Source organism: Panthera uncia, chromosome B4, assembly GCF_023721935.1.
Source record: "Panthera uncia isolate 11264 chromosome B4, Puncia_PCG_1.0, whole genome shotgun sequence".
NCBI classification, from domain to species: domain Eukaryota; kingdom Metazoa; phylum Chordata; class Mammalia; order Carnivora; family Felidae; genus Panthera; species Panthera uncia.
The window spans coordinates 48,201,734-48,216,007 of NC_064809.1; the positions used below are offsets into that span (position 1 = coordinate 48,201,734).

At 36.7% G+C, this 14,274-nt stretch overlaps 1 long non-coding RNA gene across 1 annotated transcript; it reads left to right on the plus strand.

Annotated features, from left to right (window-relative positions):
- The first annotated feature begins 9,203 nt into the window (after window positions 1-9,203).
- LOC125918877 (uncharacterized) lies at window positions 9,204-13,613 on the plus strand. Its single transcript, XR_007456601.1, has 3 exons — window positions 9,204-9,271; window positions 10,940-11,224; window positions 13,195-13,613. It is a non-coding gene; the product is annotated as an uncharacterized LOC125918877 (long non-coding RNA).
- The last annotated feature ends 661 nt before the right edge of the window (window positions 13,614-14,274 follow it).

Sequence of the window (14,274 nt, forward strand, 5' to 3'; positions counted from 1 at the left end):
AGGAGGGGAGAGGGAAGGAGGAGGGGAGAGGGAGGGAGGAGGGGAGATGGAGCGCGCGCCAATGTGCGGAGTTAACTGTAAAGAATCAGAAACAGATGGACTGATGTCTTAAGAGGTGGAAGGGAAAACAAAGGGAAAACAGTGATTGGCAGAATGCAATTTGGAGGTTGTTGCCTTTGATCAAAGAGCCTTAGTGTGTTGGGTGACTAACAAGCTTAGGCCGATTTCCCCTGGTAAAGAAGCTTTGGATGACATAAGCCAAACATTTTTCCTCTTAATTCTCCTGGTAATAGCAATTTATCTTTTTCAAGCAGTGGTGGAAACGGAGGAATGTACATGAATGCAGATGCCAGACCTCTCTGCCCACCTCCTATGTAAATGTTATAATAGGATTTACCTGACTTAGCAGTACAGTATAGTGGAGGTGCCCAGAATTCATTTTGGTTCCCATCCCTGCTCACGGAGACTACTACATAGGTTTGTAAAAAAGATCAGTATTAAGCAGAGAAAGTTACAGCCACACTAACGCTTTTGGAAAGTATGTGGGTTTACCATAAAATACAAACCAATCTGAAATCCTAGTAAGAAAGTTATGGATGTCTTAGGGTGGCAGATGTTGGAACCGGTATTCTCTTGCATTTCAACATTCGTGAATACATTCCCTCAACCTAAGGCATATAAACACACATTCATGAAAGAACCCACACGACTTTTTATTTTTAGGAGATTACATAAAATATTTATGTCCCACTGTCCTCCTAACCAATTACTTTCCCTTAGAAAAAAAATAGTACGTATGAAATGTGATTAAAAATTTACCTTGTAACAAATAACTGGCAATTAACTAATTCATTTCCACATTTCTTCATTCTCAGTTACAGTCAGGATGATTTACTATCACTTTGGAACCTTTCAAACTGGAAATACACCATATCAATGGTGGCAGGCAAGTCAAAACACAGTGTAGATTTCGTATCAATCAGAATGTCAAATGATCTCATTAGAGTTTCAGGTCTATATGTGGGTGCATTTCAACGACTCCGCTTTTCCTGCATGAAAGTTTAGCAAAGATTAAGTCATTTACCAGCGACAGTTGGCTAAGGCAGCTGAGTGGAAGCTTTGATGAAATGTGTCAGTCATTTTCCAGCAACCCTGCCTTCGACAGTAGGCTATCAGGAGTAACCGCTGTCACTGAGCTACTGCCAATGTGGCTGGAATTCTTTTGACAGAATATTCCTACTCTAAATTTTGTCTTTAGCTTGTTTGTGAACCTTTTATGCCTGTGACTGTATTTACGATTAACATTCACTTTCCGAACCTCATAGCCTGGAATTATCATTTCCCTTTTGAAAATAGTTTTGGGGAGTAATGAATGGAAGTGATAGACTTGAGAATTTCTGTTCAGAAATTGTACAAAGGTAGCGCACAACGAAACAATGAATGCCACATACTATCCTAATTATGTAATACTTTGTTCCAAGTTTTACTTCAAATTAACTACAAGTTTACTTAGCTCAATTCGGAGAGTCAAATATTGTTTCTGGGCTTGTCCCTCTCATAAGCCCCAAGCAAATCCAAATGTCTAGAGATGCCAGTACTCAGCATAAACTCTAAACATCTGCTTGTGGTGTATTTATGTAAAGCAGAAAAATCTTGGCCTTGCAAGGGTCTGAGTAGCAGATCACTCTAGGAAATATTCCAACTATTTCAGATCCCGAGCTTCCGAGATATTGCTGCTTCTCTTTTTCTGAGGAATCGGCAGTAATCAGATCCTAACAAAATTTGGAGTGTCTGAGCATATGTACACAAATATTACATAAAACGATAAGCAAATCCAGCACATAAGAAAATGAACTTGAACTAATGGCCATCTCTTATTAAAACAGTGGGTTTTACTCAATCTTTCACTATTTTTCTTAAATTAAAAGAAGCTACTTTATTTAAAGTATTTACGTCTTGTAGAAAAAAAAATCAGCAGAAGGTCCATGACTTCTGTTTGAAAGTGCCTTGTGGAATTCTTAGCCATACAATACCAATTTTAACTAGCAACCCGGTAATTACTGAGTAGACTGACCTTTTATAGTGAAATATATTAGCCTGGGCTTCATTACCACCAGTTGGAAGCAGAGGGCCTTCTAGTTCAAAACTAGCCTCTCAAATCAGCTTGTGTGTGTTTCAAAAATTGAATATTCATTTTACGATGTTACATATTGATTTAAGACTTTAGTGAAAGACGTATGTTAAGGAAATGGAATCAGATGGTGAAACATTATTAAATATTTCTAAATATTAAGGAACTTTATTTTGGGTTAATTCTTTCAGGAGAAAATTTTACTTAAAAGGAATCTGAATTGTGTTTTGAGATCTTGAAAACTTTTAGTAGGTGAATAATCAAGTTGCATTGATTTGAGGGTGAAAAAGACATGTCAACAGATAATTACAATAAAATGTGATAAGTGCTATTATAAGGATTTGTGCCAAGTCCTCTGAGAGGACTCCTCCCCTTCCATATGGGAATTTTGGCAATGACAGAATCAGGGTGTGGGTGAATTTACTGAAGTGATTGCAATCAGGTCAGAGAATTAAAGAACTCTTGAAGTAGAGACTTAAAACAGTCTTCCTACTGATGGTATGTTGAATATGAAGGAAATAATGTTAAATAGGATAAAAAAGGACAGTATTAAGATTATCTAAGAACTCACTGTGGCATTCTAATTGAAATTAAAATTCCACTTAAAATTGACTACCGTTATAATGCTTAAAATTTAGGTAGCACTTTGTGCTTTACAGAGTAATTTCTCATTGTATTAGCATTTGCCTTAAAAAGTAATTCAATATTTAATATATTCATTCATATACCATTCATTCACTCAAAAAATATGCTCTGTGCCAGATACTGTATCAGGAGTTGATAATTCCAAGATGAATAAGAAACAGCTCCTATGTTTATAGAATTGTGTTCTTGCTATACGGTGAACATCTTTGAAGGGAAAGGTATTTATAGCATATAGGTACTCACTAAATGTTTTCTGAATGAATAAATAAATGTGTGTTTTGGTCAAGTTGGCAAATAAAGGATTCTTTTACCAAATAGAAGTTTGGGTATGATAAATCCATAGGTGCGGGGGTCAGAAGCCCTGGTTTTAAGTTTTAGCTTAGATATATAATATGATACTGAAAATTCACTTAACCTTTTCCAGTCTCCATTTTTCTCACCGTGGGCATAGAATATCTTTCTTATAAGGTTGCTATTAGGATGGATGTGAAAGTGCTTTCTAATCTGAAATACTATTTAGATGTTAGTCATTATTACAAATATGATCCCAATATTCCTCATTATACAGCAACATTTAAAGGTAAGTGGCTCTGTCAGGAACAAAGCAACGTAGCCTTTCCAGATGGGTAAATCAAGAGTGCTAGTCATGGCAAAATGCCAGCTACCCTGAGGGAAATTACATCAATGATTTGAATCAGAGGTCAAGACAGAAGTCTCTGTATAGTTGGACAGACCAAAGAAGACTGGAAGTGTTGTGGCTTGGAGGCAGTGCAGATCCCAAGCGATTGTAAGAATCCCCAAGGTACGGGGTTCTGAATCTGACCAGCAACAAATAAACTTGTTCCAAGGTCAATGAACGGTCCTAGCAGTCACCACGCAGGCATCTGAATCTTGGTTCTGGTGTTCTGACAATAGTTGGAGTTTCACTGAATGGGAGCTAAGGAACAGGATGAGTTTATAGATAAAGGGTTATCATGGTTGTTGCTAAAAACATGTGAAGACAGAAGTAATTGATTTGAGGTAGGGCGCATAGACAAAGGGCTGGGTGACAAAGATGATAATTATGATACTATTACTACAACTACCATTACCAACAGCACCAATAACTATATGTTGACAGTTTACCAAGTATTCCCCATTATCTCTGTTAATACTCATTAAAAAGTTGTAAAGCACTTACTCCATTTTACAGATAAAAAGTATACATTCAGTTAAATCTAGTCACTAGTCTAAGGCCATGATTACAAATAAATTGACTTAGCTCCTGTAAAATCCACATCCTCTGTCACTTTGTACAAGATGATTAACCCTTTAGTCAGCATCCCAGGATAGCAGGGTGCTGTGCAGAGTGGACTGGGGGGCAGAAATTGTTTCTGGGTAATCAACAGCATTTGCTACAGGATGCTTTGAATTGTTGTTTTGCACGTGTGTGTTTTCTTCCTTATGAAGTGAACACTCCTTGAGAGCAATAAACATGATCTTATTATTCTCCCTTTTCATTGATACAGCTCCAAGGGCAGTATTTGTACCTGGTAGACTAGATAAATACATTTTAGTAATTATTAGTACTATAATAAAAGTATCTACTAAGATTTGCTTTCCATTCAAATAGCTTATTCATGAATGGCTGTCATTCCTTCTCTCTCTAACAGATATATGCAGGTTTCATTACAAAGCTCATTTCTTTTCCATGCTGCTAGATTCCTCTGCTGTATCCTATGACCAGCACATCATGGCAAAACTCTTCAGGCATGGAAATTCCTGAGCATGGCTCCTTGCTGACTTGTCACCCAGGACCATGATCCTCTTTTCTCTCGAATTAGCACATGGCGCCTCTAATCTGCAATTCACTATCCCATTTCTTTTTCTTGTTACCTTCCCCACTCTTCATATTCTTCAAACTTTGTATTTCAAAACTAAATATTTAGCTTATTAAAGAAAGGAGAGACTGGAGGCAAAATAAAGTAGGTTAAAGTGGAATGAGTGAAGTGAAATAAATTAAATAATTGTTAGATTTTAAAACATTGCGTGTATTTAAAATTAGATTGCATGTCTCATCTCTAATGACTAGACTATAAACTTATTCACAGAATAGAAGCTTAGGTGAGACCAGAATGTGGGAGCAACACCTATTTTGCTGTTTATGAAGCTACATAGTGTAAGATCTGTCTGGCTCTCCAGTCATACAGAATCGTTCTCTCCTGGCCTAATCAAGTAGTAGGCCAGGAGAGAAACCAAATCGGATGGGATTCAAATGGTGGCCAGCTGAGATTGACCATGCTGAGACTGAAGAATGCAAAAAAGCCTTACTCAGTAGTTCTCAACCAGCAGGTTCTAACAGAAAGCATCTTGGGAGATTTTTAACCTATCCGGGCCCACTTTTCCTTTCTCTAATGAGTTATCAGGCATGTCTAGCGGGGCAATGGGCATGTAAGGTTTGAAAAAGCTTCCTGGTTGGTCCAACTCCTATCTTTCTTCTGAAAATTGCTGGCCTAGTGGTTAAGAACATCGTCTTTAGATTCAGTCACTTCTCGATTCAACCAGTTGCTAGATCTGTGACTTTGGATGAACTGCATAACCTCTCTGATCATCTTGTTCTCTCATTTGCAAAAGTTTAGTTAATAATTTCTGCAATACTTAGACAAAATTTGATGAAATATGTACTAGGCCTGTCTGGTAAAAAATCAAAGAACACTGATAAAAGAAATTAAAGAAAACCTGAATAAGAGGAAAGATATATCACATTTATAGATTGGAAGATTTAATGTAGTTAGGAGCAATTCTCCTTAAATTGATATATAGAGTCAATCCAATGTTAATAAAAATCTTACTCTATGATTTTTATAGAAAATGACAAATTGATTCTAAAATTTATAAGGAGATGCAAAAGATCTGGACTAGAAAAAAACAATTTTGAAAAACAGAAAGGAAGACAGACAACTTACACCACCTGATTTTAAGACTTACTATAAAACTGTAGTAATCCATACACTGTGATATTGGTGTAAGGATAGATATATAGATCAACGGAGCAACATAGAGTCCAGACATATATTGTCAATTGATTTTTGACAAAGGTGCCAAGATAATTCAAGGGAGAAAAAAATCAGTCTTTTTAACAAATGGTGCTGGAAGAGTGGTTATCTGTATGGAGAGAAAAATGAAGCTCCTCCCTTATTTTGCAACATATACTGAAATAAACTGGAGATGGAGCATAGATCTAAAGACAAGTAATAAAACTATAAAACACCTAGAGGAAAACATACAAAAAAATCTTTTAAACATTGAGTAGACAAAGATTTCTTAGGACACAAAAACATACAAGAAAATATATAATAAATTGGACTGCATCAAAATTAAAAGTTTCTGCTCTTCAAAAGACATCATTGAGTGAATGAAAAGGAAAGCAACAAAAGAAGGAAAAATATTTGCAATTTCTAACAAAGAACTAGAATCCAGAATAGATTGATTACTCTTATAACTCACTAAGAGACAAACAACCCTTCAAAATGAGCAAAGACTTGAACAAATGTTTTTTTTTTTTAAAGAAGATATATAATGGTTAATAAACACATGCAAATATACTGGACATCATTATTTATTAGGGAAATTCAAATTAAAACCGAAATTAATATGATTTCACACCCATCTGAGTGGTTAAAATGAAAAAGACTGATAATTCCTAGTGTTGGTAAGGATGTGCAGCAACAGAAAAAACAAAAACTGAAAACGAAAACAAAGAAAACCTCAAAAACCCAAACCTGTTTTGTGGGAATGTAAAATGGTACAACCACTTTGGAAAACAGTTTGACAGTTTTGTATAAAGTTAAATATACACTAACCATATACCCTAAAATACCACACCTTAGGTATATGTCCAAGAGAAATAAAAACAGATGTCCACAAAATGTTCATACACAAGTGCTCATAAGAACCTTTTTTGGTAATAGCCCTCACCTGGGAAAAAACTCAAATATCTATCCACAGATAAATGAAAAAAGTAATTGTGTTATAGCCATACAATGAGCAAGTACCCAACAGGTGAAAGGACTAAACTACTCATACAGCAACATTGATGACTCTTAAAAATAATACTGAGAAAAAGAAAACAGACACAAAAGAGTTTGGAATTGTATAATTCCGTTTAAGTGAAATTCTAGAACCAGCAAACATAATCTATGTGACAGAAATCAGATCAGCGATTGCCTGGATGTGAAATTGAGTTAAGCGGGGTCCAAGGGAATATTTTGATATGTTTTATACTTTGATTTAGATGGTGGCCACCTGATGCATTCATTTATCAACACTCATCAAACTCTACACTTAAAATGAATACATATTATTGTTTGAAATTATCTCTCAATATAGTTAACTTCAAAAAAATCCTGCCTCTTATAACTGCTGTGAGATAATAATTATACACGCATGCAGTATAAGTATATATTATATAAATATATAGCAAGTGTCTTGCATATAGTAACAAAATACAAATAAATGAATGAAATGTGGGGCGCCTGGGTGGCGCAGTCGGTTAAGCGTCCGACTTCAGCCAGGTCACGATCTCGCGGTCCGTGAGTTCGAGCCCCGCGTCAGGCTCTGGGCTGATGGCTCGGAGCCTGGAGCCTGTTTCCGATTCTGTGTCTCCCTCTCTCTCTGCCCCTCCCCCGTTCATGCTCTGTCTCTCTCTGTCCCAAAAATAAATAAAAAAAAACGTTGAAAAAAAAATTAAAAAAAAAAATGAATGAAATGTGTATTTTGTCATTTCTTACAGTTATCATTAGGGCACTTTGAATGAAATACAAGAATATGAGCAATGATCATTATAAAATGCCAGCAATTATGGACAGACTTTGGTTAAAACAAACAAACCCCCACATAAATGAACAAACATATATTTTGTTAGCATAACAATATTTAAGTTCTTCACAGAAAGCTGGTCAACATTAGCAAAAAAAGAGGTTTATCCGTCCTTTTTAAATTTTATTTTATTCCAGTGTAGTTAACATACAGTGTTATATTAGTTTCAGATGTGCAATATAGTGAATCAACAATTCCATATATCACCCCGTGCTCATCACAATCGCACTCCTTAATCCCAATGGCCTAATTAACCCATCTCCCCGCCTACCTCCCCTCTGGTAACCATCATTTTGTTCTCTATAGTTGAGAGCCAGTTTCTTAGTTTGTCTCTCTTTTTTCATTTGCTCATTTGTTTTATTTCTTAAATTCCACATATAAGGGAAATCTTATGGTATTTGTCTTTCTCTGACTGATTTATTTCACTTAGCATTGTAATCTCTAGATCCATCCATATTGTTGCAAATGGCAAGATTTCATTCTTTTTTTATGGCTGAATAATATTCCATGTTTTCCCGTGTGTGTGTGTGTGTGTGTGTGTGTGTGTGTGTGTACATATCACATCTTCTTTATCCATTCATCTATTGATAGATTCTTGGGCTGCTTCTATATCTTGGCTATTATAAGTAATGCTGCTATAAATATAGGGTACATGTATCCCTTTGAATTAGTGGGTTTTTTTCCTTTATCCTTTTCTTTCTTTCTTTCTTTCTTCCTTCCTTCCTTCCTTCCTTCCTTCCTTCCTTCCTTCCTTCCTTCCTTTCATTAAATATCCAGGAGTATGATTATCAGATCACAGAGTAGTATTGTTTTTAGCTTTTTGAGAGATCTCCATATTATTTCCCACAGTGGCTGTACAAGTTTGCATTTCTACCAATAGTGTAAGAGGGTTCCTTTTTCTCTACATCCTTGCCAACACTTATTGTTTCTTGTATTTTTTATTTTAGCCATTCTGACAGGTGTGAGGTGATATCTCATTATAGTTTGGAGATAAATAAAATAGCTTTTATTTCCCTTGCCTCAAGAAACATATCCAGAAAAATGTTGTGTATGGCTAATGTCAGAGACATTTTTGCCTATGCTCTCTTCTAGGCTTTTCATGGTTGCAGGTCTCAGATTTAGGTCTTTAATCCATTCTGAATTTATTTTTGTGTAGGGTGTAAGAAAGTGGGTCAGTTTCATTGTTTTGCATGTTGCTGACCAGTTTTCCCAACACCATTTGTTTAAAACTGTCTTTTTTCCATTGAATATTCTTTCCTGCTTTGTCAAAGATTAATTGACTATATTACTTTTCCTTCAGATGCTTCATTTTGAAGAATCTGGAAGACATCCTTTACTATGTACTGGTGCCATATCCATACTATGAGTATGAGTATTATGACCTCAGATACAGAGGTATTACCAAAATGGAGGTAGAAACTTGGGAGTGGGCCAGTGGTAAGAAGTGATGCTGGACAGCTTTCTGAGGCAGACTTGGAATGAATTAGAAGGCAATCCATCCAGAAAAATAGCATTATGGATTCCTACCATCTTCTGGGTTCTAAATGTTTATGATAGGCTAACAATGACATTATTCTGAATCTGGTAACAGACTTGACTCATGTGCCTTTCCAAGTACTACTGAGGTCTTACACTTAGGTAAAGAACAAAACTCTACAAAATGTTTATAGGGTTGGATGACTTGAAAAATATTTGTAGTTTTTGTAATTCAATGTTTGATATATTTTCAGTATTAATTTTTCTAGTTAAAGTCATATAATCAATCAACCACACACCAACCAACCACACCATAAAAACTAGATGCTATCTTACATTGCAAAGATAATAGTCTCTGAACTAAAATGGTGAGGTAGGGACTGGGGAGGTTGTGGAGATTTCATTAGGAGGCTGATCAGATTAGTGAAGAACATCAAAAGTATACTGACTAAAGAATGAATGCGAAGAGAAAATGGTTAAATATTTGAAAGTTTGTCACGTAGAAAAGAAGACAGAATTTTTCTTTGCAGCCCTCATGCTAGAAACAAAGCCAATGGGTAGAAATTACAGTGTGGGAGGTTTGGGCTTAACCCATTATGTTATGTGGGTTTTCAGATGTTTTGCTTCTGCTGGAGTATTTCTGGGGAAGAGGGAGAACTCACCTCACCATAGGGTAGCTCAATCTTCAATGAATGGATCTAATTATTAACAGGGAGTACTGGTTCATAGTTAAGAGAGTAGACTGTAGAGTTTGAATTCTGTCTCTGTCATGTACTGCTAGCTACATGACTTCGGACATGTTGCTTAACCTGAAGCTCATTTCCCCCAACTTTCGAATTGCACTTACCTTATAATATTTTTGTGAAGAACTAATTCACAGATGGTACTTAGAACAGGATCTAGCACTTAGTAAATGTATGTTAAATGGTAGCTACTAGTTACAATTATTACCTTTCTGGGGAACTGAGGTGGAGATTTCTGTGTGAAGTAGGAGGCTGGACAAGATGATCTCTACAATTTCTTCCAATCCTGTATTTCATAGATTCACCATAGTGGGGAAACAACCTTCTTTTTAGAGGTTTACAGATCATTGGAAAGTGACATCTGGCCTTGAAATGGAATTCTCTTCCATGAAGATTTTGAAATCATAAGTCTCACGTGGGTCTGATTTCACATGACTCTTCAGGCTAAAATACTCACAGATGAGGTTGGCTTTTCTCTCCAACAAGTCCTTTATCCATTGTTCCTGGGTTACTTTTCATGTGTGCTATTCTCAGTGAGAAAAAGAGTGGGACACAATACCTTTTTGTTGTTGTTGTTTCCCAAGCATTGTACAAAAAAGCATAGCTACATGCTATGACAGTTTATTAGAATATATTGACTAACAGTCTAAAATAAAGAAATCTCCACTCAACTATGACTTAGTAAATACTTGTAGGATGCATGCTGACATGAACATTGTGCAAAGCATTGGAAACCTACTCCTCATTTAAAGTCCGAGTTAAATACTAAAAACAAAACAAAACAAAACCGAATCCAGAAATGTATCATTACCCATTGTTGTATAACAAAGCACCCTCAAATTAATGATTTGTTTTGTACTCAGTCAGGCAGTTCTTCTTTTGTCAGTTGGGGTTAGCTTTATCTTGGCTAGGAAGCTCTGCTTCTGGATGTAGTTGGACTGTCGACAGGAGTTATGGGTGACAGAGTCACATATCTCTCATTTTACATCAGACCAGCCTGGGCTTTCAGCTCTGCAGAATCAGAGTTCATGAGAAGGAGGACCTCCAGAGCCTGGGCTTAGAACTGACACATCATTCTTTTCACCAGACTCTGTTGACCAAATCAAATCACAAGCCCGGCCCAGATTCAAGACATGGAGAAACAGATTCCACCACTTCATGGGAAGATCTGCAAATTCACATCGCAAAGGGCATAGATACGAACGAAGCCAATGATTGGGGCCATCAGTACATTCGGTCCACCAGAAGATGCCATCATCAAATAGATAAGAAATGCTCATATAACATGACCTGTTATAGAGTCAGACACTGCAAGACATTGTAAGAGATTAGCCATATTCACTGTACAAAGCTTCTCGGAAGCAATGGAAAGGTAAGTCACACTGGGGCTCTTCCAGTCTGATTGTTTTTTTACTCATACAGTGCTTCTGAGAGATGTCCAAGAAGCTGACAAATATATAAAAATTTTAAAACAGCAGATGATATCAACTGTAGAATTATAGTGCCCAGAGTAATTTAACTGGAGGTGCCAGAGTAAATAGCCAGCAATGTGAATGTTCTAGAGGTGTGCCGATTAATTATATAGCGTGAGAACCAGGGACCTCTGTTTACAGACAAAGAGTTAAACTCTCACAGCAGCACTAGAGAAGACTTTTGAATTAATGGCTAATTTCAAACAAAGCATTTAATGTCACCACTTGAAATGTTTCAGTAATAATTCAAATGGTTTAATTCTAAGCCACTTATGATTAAATTTCAAATATGCTAAGGTATTATTAGACATTTATGGGAAAAATCATTTTTCCCCTGCAAATTAAATGTTCTTCTGTGACAACGATTCAAGTTATGATGGGGGGGTTCTTGTTTCCTTTTAATTATAGCCCAAACACTTACATGGATAAAGCGGCAGGACGATCACTATTTCATTTCGGAGCCATTATTACTGAAATGCAAAATATCTCAATATCTCTCCCTCTCCCCCTCCCCCTCGGTTTTCTTTTTAATCCCATAAAAGCATCTGTCTTTGATTTCAAGTGGAGTACCTGCTGTGCAGGATGCAATGCAAATCCAATTTGTGTGTAACACAACCAAATGGGCTGGAATGAACTCTGCATTTTAAAGATGTTTTTGTTTAATCATTGCCATCACTCGCCTTTAATGAATGCATAATCAAGTTAAACTTCAGGCAAGAAATGGAATGGCTCTTCTTAAAACAGAGAAAGCAAATTCCTGTGATAGCCCTCCTTGCTGATCTGCCTCCTATTTCTGTGTCGGCAGGAAAAAAAAAATAAGGAAAGATCTTCAAATGCATATGATGGCGCACTGTGGAGAACCATGGCGTGAGCGGCAGCGCCGCTCATTTGCTCATTTTTTCTGCTGTCTTCAGAAAGCATTATAATTACTGTTTAGAGCAGAAAATGAGATGTAAGATTCCTGGGTTCGCATTTCATCCTCCCCTTTTCTACATCTCACAGAAATAGGAGGGAAAATAAAGTACTTTGGGAGTTTAGAGGTAGGATCTGGGGCATTTCTGTGCCACGCGTCATCCAGCCTAAATGTTGGCATATAATTAACTAAGTACAGAGTTTCTTTGTGTTAGTGAAACTTTGGGTGGTTGTTTCTTCTGGAAGGAGAGAATCAGCTACAAAAACCTCAAGGTGTCAGATGACTTTTGCCTGGTCATAACACTGGATGAACAGATCAATTACAAACAACGAAATGGTATGAGGAAATTTTCACTCATTTCACAGATGGGAAAGCCAGACTTGAAGTGTGCATTGACTAATGTGGGTTCAGATGATTTGTAAGTGAGAGAATCAGAGCTGGAACACTGGTCTCTTGATGTTCGTCCTTCCAAGCAACCCCAGAATATAACACTATGTTACTACAAAACAGATGACAGAGTTCAAAAAGGGAATACCGGGGAGAATCATTAGGTGATCAACTGTGTACATGAGCTTTGTATTCAAGGTAAATGTGAGTGACGGATGGTTAAACACAGTGTATGTATGTATATTTTTTGGTTGTCAAACAACAATCTAGAGATTTATGAGGATGCCAGAATGCAGGATTTCATTTCTTCTGATTACTTTTAATGGATAAAAATCAGGATTGGTTTTATTTATAGCTGAGATTCTACATGGTAGGATTTACAAAACTCTCAGATGGACAGCTTGAACACCTGCCATTATGTTTGAAATTTCAACTTTGCAAGTTATTTTTATAGATAAGGCATTGTCTTCTGTTAGGGAAAAATTCTTTGGGAATAGTAACACTGTGAACTAGCATCTCTGCCTTTTACCCTTAAATTACCAAAGATGCATTAATTTCCTTTCTTCTTAGGAGCATCTCACCTGGAGCAGGGTCCTGCGATGGTATACCATGGTTTGTTGATGATTGATGGAAAAGTTAAGGAAGGTTGGAGAACAGCTTACAGACCTGCAGTGACTATTGTAGAAAGCCAGGACATGGACCAGGACTGAGGAAGCCTCAAAGCTAGATGCACCCATATGCAACTTTTTTGAGGGTGACTTCTGCTGAGTTAAGCAGCTTGGGGGACAGTTATAACAATGCACGAGCCAAAGATTCCATCTTAGGAATTCCCTTGTCCTTGTCCTTGATCTGTACACCTTGTCCTCCACCTTTACCTGTTCTATTCAGATAAGAATATGAATGTTGAGTTTTAAGTGGGTTTAAAATTTTCCACGTGATGGGAAGAAAAATTACAAGCATAATAATTAAACTGCATTCTAGGAGAACAATATTATTTGGTATTTTTTATCGGCCAAACTCTTTCATCTCATGTCAGGACAACGCCAAGTAACTTTCAATAATATTATTCTAGCGAGGTTAAAAGACACATGTGTTCTTTCCTCTCTGAAAAAAATTTCAATTCCCAAATTGCACTAGCTGGTCAATGAGACCTCTCGATCCCTCCAACTTTTTAATTTTTCTTCCGACTGCCAAAAAGAAGACTTCGTCAGTATAGGTATACCATGCATACCCCGAGGCCAGAAGGCCATCCATGGAAATGGACTGAGTCAAACAGTTTCTTATGTTCGGAATCTTTTTTATTTTTTGGAAGTTAACGTAATCATGTACTTTGGCTTAATGTGGTAGATAATTTGGGCGGTGGCCTATGACCCAGGTATACAAAACTAAATTTATTTGGGGGAAATATACAAGTAGCTGACTACCAAAGGATCCCATTCATAATAGTTTAAAAATTGTTAAAACCAGAAATCTTTTAACAGTCTTTGCAGCACAAGAGTTTATATCAAATTCATCATAACGTGTCGTTGTAGTGATAATTCAGTTGTTATCAACGTAGGTGGCCACTGGATGTCCCCAGTCCTCCTCAAATGCAGCCAAGGCATCACTTAACTGGCAGTTATAAAAACAATGTATTTTGCAGGGAACCTT